General features: G+C 39.8%; 1 non-coding gene and 1 pseudogene across 1 annotated transcript; both read right to left on the reverse strand.

Annotated features, from left to right (window-relative positions):
- Positions 1 to 13,929, reverse strand: part of LOC116751092 — an 85,171-nt pseudogene that overhangs the window by 66,623 nt on the left and 4,619 nt on the right.
- LOC116752467 lies at positions 155 to 261 on the reverse strand. Its single transcript, XR_004349533.1, has one exon. It is a non-coding gene; the product is annotated as a U6 spliceosomal RNA (small nuclear RNA).

A 13,929-nucleotide genomic window follows, 5' to 3' on the forward strand; every position in this document is an offset into this window, starting at 1 on the left:
CCCCCAAGCTGCGTGAGTGGCAAAAAAAAAAAAAAAAAAAAAAAGAGAACAATAACAAAGTAAAAAATTAGGCTAGGAAACTAACAGATATGTTAGAAAGAATACAAAAATATTGAAACAACCAGAAAGTACATCAGCACCACAAGAGAAAAAAAAAAATGTGGAACGCTTCACGAATTTGCGTGTCATCCCTGCACAGGGACCATGCTAATCTTCTCTGTATCATTCCAATTTTAGTATATGTGCTGCTGAAGTGAGCACTAATTGTATTTATTAAGAGTCCTTAAAGAGGTAACTGAATTGATATGAGTTCATTGGGGTGAGCCCTAATCAAACATGACTGATGTCCTTATAAGAAAAGGAAGTGTGGACATGGACACATACAGAGGGAAGATGATATGAAGACAACAGGGAGAAAACGGCCATCTAATAAGTCATAGAGAGGCCTGGAACACATCCTTCCCTCAGAAGAAATCAATTCTGGCAATGCCTTAATTGAGGACTTCCAGCCTCTAGAACTGTGAGAAAATAAATTTCAGTTGTTTAAGTCACCAGCTGTAGAACTTTGTTACAGCAACCCTAGCAAACTAATACCTGCATTTAAACTTTGTAGCCCTTTAGCCATGCTTCAGTTGTTGTTTCCTTCATTTTTCCTAGGGGATTGGAAAAGTCTGCCCATCTTTGACACTCCCACTTTTGCATGGAGGGGATATTATGTGCAAACCAGTGCCTTGGAGATAACTGGTCCCTTAGGCTGACTCCTTCCCAGAGAAGGCAAATTCATCCCAGCCACTGAACTATCTCTTAGGAAAAAAAAAGAAAGAAAGAAAATATTTCTGTAACGAGGTAGTGACCTCTACTGGAAGCTGTGTGGAATTACAGAGATCCCAGTTAGTCTCAAGACTTAGGGAGAAAAAAAAAATAGAACAGGTTTAAATGTTAAGAAGTGTGACCTCAGAGGAATTTCTAAGGGAGAACACTGTTACCATCAACCAGTAAATAAATCTAAATTAAAAGAAAGTGTAGCAGAATAAAATAGAAGGAAAACCTTCAAATCATGTGTTGCTTATTGCTGCTGAGGGCAAGGTGGGCGAGAGGGAGGGACACACCCAGTCAGGGGCATCTCCACACTCACATCCTCTGAAAGATTTCTAGCTCCTTGCTACTCAGAGTGTGCTCTGGGGACCAGCAGCTGAGGTCCCACCCCAGAGTTGTTGAATGAAAATCTAAATTTTTTAACAAGCTTCCCAGATGATCTATAAACGCGTTAAAGCTTGAGACGCACTGCAGACTTATTCAGAAAGGTGACATCTTTGTTCTTCTCTGGTAATTCCAGGTGGGAAAAGGCAAATCAACCTAAAGAAGGTTCTAAGTTCCTAAGCTCATTTTTCTTCACATTAGTGTGTATTATCCAAATACCCATAAAATGTACAGGTTGGGGCTTCCCTGGTGGCGCAGTGGTTGAGAGTCCGCCTGCTGATGCAGGGGACGCGGGTTCGTGCCCCAGTCCGGGAGGATCCCACATGCCGCGGAGCTGCTGGCCCCGTGAGCCATGGCCGCTGAGCCTGCGCGTCCGGAGCCTGTGCTCCGCAACGGGAGAGGCCACAACAGTGAGAGGCCCACGTACCACACACACACAAAAAAAAGTACAGGTTGGATTAACAAATGTTTAATTAGTCTTTTTTTTTTTAATTTTTAATCCTGAAAACAACTAATGACAGCTTGGAACTCTCTGATTTCCAGGGTTTTCCATGGAAATGATGATCCTTCTAGCCGTCCTGTTAATCATCCTGTGTCAGGGAAGCAGGAAGTTTGAATTTTAACTCTTCTTAATGAATGCATTTCACATACCAGAATTACCTCGGCAATTTGCTCAAGAGCTTTAGAAGCCATTACTAGATTGCAGTTCAAATTCATTTCATCTGCTTCCTAAACTGGCCCTATTGTTCATCTTCACACTATTCTAATGCATGGTACCAAGAAACAGCTACTTTTGTTCAGCAGGAAAAACAGTTTTTCTTGTAAGTGCCCCTAAAACCAGAGTGTATTAATTTGTTTAAAATGCAGTTTATATCTGGTGGTGTTCTGGTGAATGTTTAATAACCAGCTTTCAAAACAAAGTTGAAGCTATAATTTACAGCACTTGCCAATTGCCATAGTATAAATTCTCCCATCTTGAACTATTTCATGAAACCAACATGATCATGAAGTTGGGGAAATATGCACACAGTTGCTTCATGACAGTACAAGCAGGCATCACTATGTATTTCCAAAATACCATCAAATACCTTCCCATTTTCCAGACTACCTTCAAAATACATGTCAGTGCACAGTATATGTGCTGTGCAATTGTACAACCTTAATATATACCAATAGAAAACTACCAGGTTTGGGATAAAATACTAGTTTTATTATGATGTGATTAATGCTTTTATTATAACAGTAAGATGGTGATATAAAAATTTAATGCTATGAAACTCTCAGGAGCAGAGATTCAAAACAGCTACTCCAAAATTTACTCTAGTAACCTTACCCTTCCCACACTTCCCTGTAGGAGCTGTCTTCTACATAAAGAAGGCTAAGTTTGTATTTAGTGTCCTTGCAACTACCTTAAGGTAGTTCTCCTAGTTATGGCAATCCTTCCCACAGTCTTCATTGCCAATTACTTTTTGCTGGCAGTTTAAGGCCTTTCAATCTGGGCCAGTCATGCCTCTGGCAGTTTCTGTGCTCCATCTTTAATTTCTCCATCTCACGCCAGAAAAACCTGTCTATGTTTTTATTAATTGCCGAAGGACCATGATCCACCTCATAAATTAATTCATTAGATTTTCACCATCAATGCCACCATACAATGGAATGACAGTGTTATGGGTTTAACTGTATCCTCCCCAAAATGTTAAAGTCTTAACCATCAGTACCTGTGAATGTAACCTTATTTGGTAATAAGGTCTTCACAGATGATCAAGTTAAGATGAAATCATTAGGATGGATCCTTACATAATGTGACTTGTATCCTCATAAAAAGGAGAAATTTGGACACAGAGCCAGACAAGCCTAGAAAGAAGAACACCTTGATTTCAGACTTCCTAGCCTCCAGAACTGAGCCAATAGGTTTCTGTTGTTTAAACCAATCAGTTGATGGCAGACCTAGCAAATTAACACAGTCACAATCAGAAGAGGCATGTCTCAACTAATTTTTTTACTCACATCCAACTTGGAGAATTAGTGATACTTTTATTCTTATAAAACTTGACCAGATTCTAGGTTATTCTAATAATTATGTCACTCTCATTCTTTGCATTCTGAGATGCTTTCATAATAGGAAGGAAACAGTAGAGATACAGTTGGGCATCGCACACAACACTGACTACATCAATGAGAAAGAAAAGCACATGTGCACACAACTAGTCATAAGTGTCATGATAGAAAAAGTGGCTGAGAAATGCTACAATATTTGGTACAAAACTATTATCAACTTGCTAATGCAGTTACTAACTCCTACAAAAGGGGACTTAAATATGTAACTAAAGAGACCTCACTTTAACCCATTCCTCTAATGCAGAAATTTCCGAAACTGAAAGCAGGCTGGTGTAGAAGATGTTCTGAGGAAGAAAAACCTACTTGGAATCCTTTGAATTGGTGCTATAGTCAGCCACAAACTCCATCTACATTAAAGGCAAGCTCTGAAAATTAGTTTCTAAACCCAAAGGCACAAAACAGAAATGTAACTGCTAAAACTCTTATTTATTGAATCATAACATTTTAGATCCTGGAGGGCTCTGGGAGCCTCATATTTTATAAGAAAGAAGTAAAACCTAGAGGTACTTCTCTAAGGTTGTAATTAATGGGAAAACTCAACCCCATTTCTTAGTTTCTTATATTCTAGTCCCAACTACCAGAAATGAAGTTTATGAACCTGATCATGTCTCTTAGTCACTTCAAGAGCTTTTATAAAATGCACATTTCCAGGGCCCAAGCTTAAAAATTCAGATTCAATCCCAAGTTTTGCTCATGGATCTGTACTTAAATTCTTGGGGACTTCGGCCGTGTAGGGAAGTCTGAAACCACTTTTGAAAAAAATTCTGCCCAGAGACCTCTTACCTTTGGTCTGCTTCTCATTTCACTCAGACCCAGCTCTGTGTGATGATTACCACATCTTCTCTAATCCTGAGAAAAATGCTTAGGGTCCTGTGGACCTGCTGATAATACAGGTTCACACTGACTCTGATAATGTAGAAGCTGCTCCTCTTGACTCCTGGGCAAGTCCTTAGTACACAGAATATTTTAGAGCAGGAGAGGAAAAACAAGCCTGAAACATCTTAAAACAACCTTTTTGAATGCTCTCATTTCATACTCGTTTTCTGCTCCTTAATTTGCCCGAGTACATTCAATTTTCAGCCTCACACGAATAGCCATTTTCCCATTCACCAAGGGTAATGATTTATGTAGGGTGAGTTGTAATAGGCACAGGTTTCATTTATTTTCGATCATTGCTGTATCTCCTAGGGGAAGAGTTGATTTTAAAACAATAAACCAAAATGAAAAATTTATAAAACTATGGCGAAGTGAATCACAATTAGTTATAAAATTTGATAGTTCAAACTGGGACCTAGGATATCCCAGGGGATGGGGAGACTGAGGAGAACACAGGAGAGAGCTGAATGTAGGAAATTTAGAGGTGTAAATAACTTCGCATTGGTGGTAGTGGTGGTGGAGGTTGTCAACTGCAAGGTGTGCGACTAGAATGAAGCTGAGTCTATATTCTGGGCATCCATCCTGAGCTTTCTCACTCTCACACTTGAAGCTCCCGTGCAACACCAGACAGGGAGACTGAAACTTCAAAGTTTAAGAGGTATGGTTGTACTGAAGATTTTACCTATGAAACATCTCTCAAATATTCTTTCCCTTCTCCATCCCAGCTCTATCTCCTTAGGTGAGACCCTCATCAACTCTCTCCTGAAGTAGCTCAGGAGCCTCTAACTGATTTCCTTGCTTCCAGATTCTTCCATACTCATGCCCTTTCAGCAATACTTCTTTCCCATCTGAGCACTACACCCTCAGTATCTCCAGCTCCCACACCCCACACCCCAGAGATCACAAGGCTTCTGGAAAATAGGAACTATCTCCTCTTGCCGCCTGTTTGGAGATTCCTGCTGTAGAATAGAGGTTCAGGCTGAACTCCTGTAGCCTATACAGCCTGCAGTAATGTCAGGGTTTCTATTCCAAACTGGAGAACCCAAGGAGGATCTGGAAGAGTCATATTTTGAAATCATCCTAGTTGGGCTGTCTCTCCTTTGGAGCCCTATTTATTTGCAAAGGACAAGAAAAAAAGGGCAATCGGGCTCTTTTGGAATTTGTGCTTCAGAGTCTAGGGTTGACCTTTTTGCCTTTGTTTCCAGCACTGAAACATGAGACCAGTTCGGTTCAGTGGCATACAGCGTGATTAGGACTAAAATCAGGTCTCCTCAGAAACTTCAAGGTGAACCACAATTTTCCTATCTTTTTAATAATGAAGTAGATATAGCACATCTTTATATTGACATTTTATGACTTCATATTTCATATTTCATTATGGAATACTTCCGTAATGAGCAAGGCATCTTCTGACACAGAGGTGTCCTGAACAAATCACCTCTGGACAAATGAATACGAACCTATGGGACTTTAGGTTTAGGTGAAGCATTTGCACAGTCCTGTAGTGTCCCAGTAGAATACGGATAAACCTTCCAGCCCTCTGGTACTACTCTCCAAGAAGTGAGAAGGAATCCAGAAGCTTAAGTACATGGTGTCAGAGAAATTTGAGTCACCGAGCTTTCTTTTAGGGATATATATCTACAGAGCCCAAGAGGCATAGACATACATGTTACCTGTCTTAGAAGATCACAGAAAGCTCCTAGATACCTGAATGTGGGGAAAATCGTCCTCATGACTACAGCTTAAGGACGCCAACACTAGCCAGGCAAGAACTGTGATTTTCCAGCCACCTTCGAGTCCCCCTGTCCATGGTGAAAGCCTAAGTCCCTCACTTCCTTGGCTTTCAAAGACCTTCAGAAAGGAAGAAGGAAGAATTAGAGAGTTTTTGCTGGCTTTTCTTTAGCCTCTACCCCTAGTTACTCCTAAATGGACAAATATATACAACATAGTGTTGTCCTAAATAAGAACTCAGGAACTGTGGAGTAGTTCCACAGTCACCATGAAGTCACCATGAAGTCACCATGAAGGCTAGAGAAATCTCAGTCAGTCTGGTAACTGCTCATCTTAGGGGTACAAACGATTAAAAATAATCACAGTAAGGTACATGGTGTAGCTCTAGAGTCCAGCATTTTCCTATTTCAACTATTCCTTTGATTCTGTAGCTTTTGTCTCTAACTTTGTGTCACCTCTTTCTAGGCCTGATGTCTTCTCTGTGGTCATTACACCATTGATGTCATAGCTGTGTCTGAAGCTTTCAATCTATGCCCAGCTCTTGGAGAAATTTGCTCCTTTAACCCTGCTTATCTTCTGTCCCAAGTCTCCGCTAGTGTGCTCCTCTCTGTGGAACTGTTCCCTGGCAGTGTGAGGCCCATCATCTATTCAAAGGCGATGATGTATACAGAGGAACCTGGTGCATATAGGTGCCTAAATATTAGTTCCCTTCTCTCAGGGCTACCAGGGAGGACTCCCCACTCAAGCCTAACTCTTTGAGATGAGACTCCCTGAGGCAATACCTCAGCTTTATTCTCTACCATCAAATATCACCTACAATCCTAATCTATTGATATATCTGTGCATCTGCTTTCATTCAAAACCATCTCGAACTTAAACCAGCTCTTTGTTTCTGTTATTATTTCCCCCCATTTGTGTTTCTCCCTTGGATAATGACTTCCTTGTCCAAATTAACTTTCACAAATACCTTAATTTACAAAAGCTATAAATAAAATTCCATCAATGCGAGAGGAGATGACACCTGAACGGGGGCACCCTGGTGAGAATTGGTGTCCTGACCTTACAAGCCTTCTTCAGACACTCCAAAGGTGGCTAAGATTGCCTTTGGCAGATTAGCCAAGGGCCCATTTCTTGAAAGCAAAAAATCAAGGCCCTCTGAGCTTTTCCAACTAAAAATCGAGAACCATATAACAACTAATAAAGTTAAATTCATGCATTCTTAAGGAGAAGGGAAACTTCAATCACTCTCCCTATGATCTGGAAAATTCATGAATAAATATGTTAATGCAAATAGCTCCCACCTCAGAGATAGGTTTGTAAGAGTGTCCTGTCCTTAAACTAAACTGCCTTCTTAAGCAGCTCTCCCACCTGGCAGTATATCTGGCAGAATTAGTGAGTAGGAATGACCTTTACTCAGTCTGTAATCTGAACACGTAATTGATGACAGACTCCAAAAGGATACTAACATCTGACCTGGTAATATTACATTTTCAAGGTAATTTGTGTCATAATGGTTCATTTAAAAACATGTACAAGCAATCTTATGCAGCATTGAATATAATTACTTGTTCACATTCTCAGGATCTAAAAGAAGCAGAATAGGCTTTTTTAAATCAATAGAAAAGCCTAAACCTAATGGATTATTCATTTAAACCTGTTCTGCTGATCCACAGATTTACAGTCCCAACACAGTTCTGAGCAGAGCTGGGTCAGAGCGAAAGAATCTATCCTACCCACCTCCCACTCTGAGGAAAGACTAGGTGTCAGGGGAAAAGAAGGCTGCAAAGAAGTTCCAGTGGGCAAGAAATTAGAGTCCAAGACAGTTTTAGGATGAACCAAGTTCTACATTAAAGCAGAAAGTGACGTGGTTCATTTTTCTATTCTGTGTTATTCATAACAGCCTAGGATTTAGGAAAATAAGCCTAGGTGTTTTGGGTGGGCAGCAGCAGGAGATATGAGTGGCTGAGAAGAGATTGGAGAACACCAAGCATGGGCTGAGGGCTCCTTCTGAACGGAATGTGTCCTGGTTTGTAAGGCAAGAAAACTAGGGGTTATTTTGACTCAATAAACGATTCTAAGAACAGTACTATTCTAGACCTCTGTACCTTAGTAGCTTTCTGGGGTGAAATGAATATGGAAAGGAGGGTTTTATGGTGAAAGAGATGCCTTCCCTTCCAATGACATGATGCACGGATGAAAGACAGGAGCAGGTTTCTGGATCAGAGGACTAAGCCAACCGACCAAGGTGATAGCAGGGCTCATTAAGCTTCCAGCCACACCAGGGCCTGCAAAACTGACAACATGAGGGTTCTGAGACTCCTCAGTGTATATCTCCAGCCACATAACAGGGATGGGATGCAAGGGCTCAAGAGGTGTCACAGCATTTTCAAAAATAAAAAAGCAAATTTGGTTCATTTTTAAACACTCACATAGGCCATATAACAACCTGGGAGTTTGCAGAAATTTTTGAAAGGGATCGGGGGGAGTGGAAACATGGAGAAAGCTGTATCCACGGGACAGTCAAATATTGAGTACTTCCATATTAAATAAGAGAATTCAAATGCCAAGGTTCAATAGCCATTCAATCAGATACAATGTTACATTTATATTATCCTTGTTTATCTTGCTATTAGAGATTGATTTTTACAAACCTGCATTCTGGATTACATTTTCTGAGTTCTGTCATTGTAAATCAAAAACTCACACATTCAGGGCTTCCCTGGTGGCGCAGTGGTTGAGAGTCTGCCTGCCAATGCAGGGTACACGGGTTCGTGTCCCGGTCTAGGAAGATCCCACATGCCGCTGAGCGGCTGGGCCCGTGAGCCATGGCTGCTGAGCCTGCGCGTCCGGAGCCTGTGCTCCTCAACGGGAGAGGCCACAACAGTGAGAGGCCCACGTACCGCCAAAAACAAAAAACAAAAACAACTCACATTCAAATATCACTTCATCATCACATGGGTATAATTTAAAACACATGCACACTATTTAACTTTAATTACTTTCAATACCCAACAGAGTAAACTTCTCAAAGCACTCATATTTACAAAAGTAAAAATCCATGCCTACTTTAACAACAGCTGTCTAATAAATTGAAATTGAAGCAATAAAGACTTGTAACACGTATCAGGTGAGAAAAAGGTAGACTCATATTCAGATATGGTTTGCTGTCATGACTCATCATTTCCCCAACCCTCTTGACAATAATGGGGAAAAGCACATAAATGAAATGTTAATTAAGAGTTCATACCAAAATCCTGCTAAGCAAAAATTCTAACTCCTATTTTTCGGTTAGTAGGAAAAGTCAAACATTGACAACATTTATTACTATGGTGTGATGATAACAGATGAACATTTTCCCCAATCTATACCTCATTGCCAGGAATCTGAGGTTCAGGTGTCAGCTGTTAGAGACGAGCCTCCTCCATCTGGAATTTCTAGAGGGTAATGGGCATAAAGGTACTTATCACAGAACCCAGCAGGCAGTCCATAACTGTTAGTTTCTTTTCCCATCCTCCTTCCAACATTACTAACTCACCTGGTTGTAATTATGTCTAGTTCCCATAAGTCTTCCAAGCTCGAAATGAAATATGAACAAATTCCACTGCCTCAAAATATGCATAAACAAGAAAGGTCAACTCTTCTTATCTCTTTTAAGTGTCCTATGCCTATAAAACCCACTTTCCTTAGCTCCAACAACTGTCTACTGATGGGTGACCATCGTGGCCCTCTGTATCCTCTCTGTGCAGCATTGTGTCCCCCTCATCAGGATCTCCACATTCGCCTTGCAGGGATCCACAGGAGACTGGTAGGGACCCAAGTAACAGCATTCGGAAGGGAAATGTTTACTCTCAAGTACTATCAAGTACCATGGCAGAAAGTGAGCAGTGCAAAATGGCACTACCTCTAGGATAAATGAATGTCATTAATTTTAATGTGACTTGGTTATAACAACAAAGGGAAGAGAGAAAATATGTATTATCCTGTTTCTTATTATTCCTAATACTTTCTATTTCCTTTACCATGGATGACTGATTAGAAATCTATAAATACACTCACTTTACAAGTATTGACATTCTCTGATACATAAAACTTCACAATTTTCTTTAATAAAAATATTCAGAAAATTAATACTTCACTGTTCTGGGAAATTGCCTAAAAGAAATGACCCCAATGAGTCCTCTAGTGGTCTCTGTTATGTTTTATTCCTCTCATATAAAATATTCATTCAACAAATATTTATTGAATGTCTACTATGTACCAGGTATTGTAACCACCACATACTGAAGTTACAAGAGGGAATTAGAGCGATATGGTCCCTGCTCTCACAGAAATTATATTCTAGTGAGGAAGACTAAAACTTAGCAAGCTACAACTCTTCCTAGAGTCCCTTAAAAAAAAAAATGCACAGGGTGTTGCGATGGAGATGATTAACATGACTGTAAGAAGAGGGCCTAAAGGAGACAGAGCAGTCAGGAAAGGCCATTTTGAGCAGGTGACCAGTGATCTAACACTTGAAGAACAAGAAGAAGCAATCCTCCCAAGGGCTGTAGGAAGCACATCTCAGGCTATGGGAAGAGCTAGGGACCTCTGCCTCAGAAAACACTGTGAGCCTTAGCGATTACCTTGAGGAAGGAAGGCTACATGGTTAGACATTTCTCTTTGCTTGAGATCCTCTTCTGTCAGCCCTTATGTACCTCCAGGAGAACACACACTGCCCCCTTGACTCAGGTACGTTTCCAAATTGCCCAAGGATGCCCCACGTGTGGTGTCCATCAAGGCATGCCTCCATTGTTCAATCTCACATGAGTAAAGAACTCACTGAGTGACAACCAAAATTAGTCATACTGACTTTGCTTTCTGAAACAAAGTCAGAATGCAAGGCTGAAAATCACTAACACAGTGATTTTCATGCTGTGCTCTGCAAAGACAAATGTTCACTCTGAGACTACCTTTATATGAGGCCAAGAAAGTAGAGCTCTACCTCACTATGATCATTTTCATCTATTTAACATAATAGAATCTGTTCAAGAGTTCAGTTAATAAAAGAGTTTTGTGAGTAAAAGGGATTTGAAAACCATGGTTTCCAGCCTGTTCTAGGACCTCTGAATGAATGCAACTCTCTCAAGTATGGAAGAGATGTTGGCAAATGCTCTTGAGTTCCTCCAGGCTACCTCCTATTTTTCCAATCACTAAAGCTAAATCTTTTCTTTCCTGGTTCCCCAGCTCACATCCCATTTTGGCTTCATACCTTGCATCCAGTCCTCTGCCTACTTGATAAGCCAACTTCTTTATCCTTACTTTAGGACAAAAAAAAAAAAAAAGACCAAAATCCTTAAAATTAAGATGCAGAGATCATTAATGTATAAAACTAGATCAATCCAGAAACAAACATTTTAAACATTGATTCTAGGTATGTTACTGGTTTTCATTAGGGAAAAATTGAGAAAAATAATTAAAAATTCAACTTTCCAACTTTTCAAAATAAATACATGAAAATATACAATGTGATCCAAACACAAATCAAAATACATTGTATAGTCTCTTATTATGACCCTCTCTTTTGTCAGAATATATATCCCTTCCGTCATCTCTTTACTCTGGAAGGAAAAAAAGACAAAATCAAGAGTTGAAAGAAGAGAGAAAAAATACAAAGACTGTAGAAAGAGAAAGAGAACAGGACTGTTGCAGATAGGTTTAAAAAACAAAAGGTCATCTTTCAAACTTCCAAAAAACTGCTATCTCTAAAATTATTAACCAGATATTCCCATATATATTGTTGTTCAGTGACTTCATATTAGTAGTCTACAGAATGAGCAACCTGCAGAAGGCATCCATCCTCATTTTTATGAAAATTTTATCAGCAGACTCACTGCATGCCAAGCCCAGGTGGACTGGTCCCTGATGATTTTCAGGGCAGCATGACACAGCTTTCTGGGCTTTCCTTCAGGGTTAGTTAAAATTAGATGCTAAACACTCAAGGAACAAGGGAACTCATTTTTTTTTTTTTTTTTTTTTTTTTTGCGCTATGCGGGCCTCTCACTGTTTGCGGAGCACAGGCTCCGGACGCGCAGGCTCAGCAGCCATGGCTCACGGGCCAGCCACTCCGCGGCATGTGGGATCTTCCCGGACCGGGGCACGAACCCGTGTCCCCTGCATCGGCAGGCGGACTCTCAACCACTGCGCCACCAGGGAAGCCCGGGAACTCATTTTTAGCTGTCACAGATGCCTATGCACCCCAGAGAAGATACTGATATTGCATTAGGCATGGTGGAGATGCCCACTTAATGTCTTGGTCAAATTCATTTACCTGTTGTGATGAGTTCATTTCCACAATGCAATTTCCAATCTGAAGCATGAAATCAAAATCAGCCAACTATATTCTAGCTTGTAATGCAGTGCAATGAACAAGTAGAATTAAAATCAGCATAGCTCATCACTGCCCAGAAAATTAGTGAAAACCTCAGATTCACAAATCAACAGGATTTATGTATGCAGTGAAATCTAAAAAATTATCTGTTATTTAACTCTAAAATAAACACATTTGAACATTGATACTCAAAGTATTCCTCATTTGAATTATACAGAGCTTAGGAAACCAACATGTGTTCTCAAAACACAAGAGCAAGAATAATTTACTGGCCTATTTACATATTAGCAGCACATGGCAGGCTTTTGGTAACCACCATCCATCTGTTCCTGTAATCTGTCCAAACCAAATTCATTAATTGGATTTCCTCAGCCTCCTGATATAGAAGATAAATCCATAAATGTATATACCAGAAGATGTGCCCTTGGATTTCCCTGGGGGGTGAAAAAAACATGTTAAAACAAAACCACAAACACAAGAGGACAGCTATCAGCTTTCAATTATCCTTCAGAGCAGACAGAATGCTCATTTTACATTTTAGGACTTAATAATAGAGAAAATAACTCTATGATCTCTAGTCACTTCTTGAAATTCAAACCTGGGACTCCATTGGGCCTCTAGAGATGTAAACAGTGAGCTCTTCTAAAAAGTTTGGAAAACAGGCTTCCAGTAGAATAAGAAGGCAATCACCCTTCTGAAGAAATCTAGAGGGACACCATTTTCGCATGCCAGATTGTAAGAGGCAAAATAAACACTTCCATTTCTACCTTGGGCATGGCTACCATTGCCACCCATTCCAAATAGCCCTACACTGGCTTAGGGTGAGGTGGGATTTGGAGGTGCTCACACATCTTTACCCAGCCCCTCCTCCCCCCAAGTAATGAGATAGTGGTGTCCTCTAGCATAACATTTTTGTCTTCGTAAGACCATATGTCCTGGGTTGTCACTCACATTGCTTTACCAAGAAGCAAACACATTATTTACTTAATTGATAAATACAGTTCTAATTAGAATCCCATCTGCATTCATCCTCTTGTAAAATTACATGTAAATGAGCATGTTTGTTTTTTTGTTGTAATCATAGTCTTATGATGCATTTAAAAATATTTACATAGATAGACCTAGAGATTGCCATACTGAGCGAAGTAAGTCAGACAGAGAAAAACAAATATCATATGATATCGTTTATATGTAGAATCTAAAAAAATGGTACAAATGAACCTATTTACAAAACAAAAGTAGAGTCACAGATGTAGAAAACAAACTTATGGTTACCAAGGGAGAACGGCGGTGGGGGGGATAAACTGGGAGATTGGGATTGACATATACACACTGCTATATACAAAATAGATAACTAATAAGAACCTACTGTATAACACAGGGAACTCTATTCAGTTCTCTGTAATGATCTATATGGGAATAGAATCTAAAAAAGAGTGGATGTATGTATATGTATAACTGATTCATTTTGCTGTACAGCAGAAACTAACACAACATTGTAAATCAACTACACTCCAATAAAAATTAATTTAAATAAAAATATTTAGAAGAAACATAAAATAAGCCCTTATTCTTAAGAACTATTAAAAGACAAGTAGATCATAGTGCATAAATAAAAGAGGACTCAAATAAACACA

Source organism: Phocoena sinus, chromosome 3 (genome assembly GCF_008692025.1).
Source record: "Phocoena sinus isolate mPhoSin1 chromosome 3, mPhoSin1.pri, whole genome shotgun sequence".
Taxonomy (NCBI): Eukaryota; Metazoa; Chordata; class Mammalia; order Artiodactyla; family Phocoenidae; genus Phocoena; species Phocoena sinus.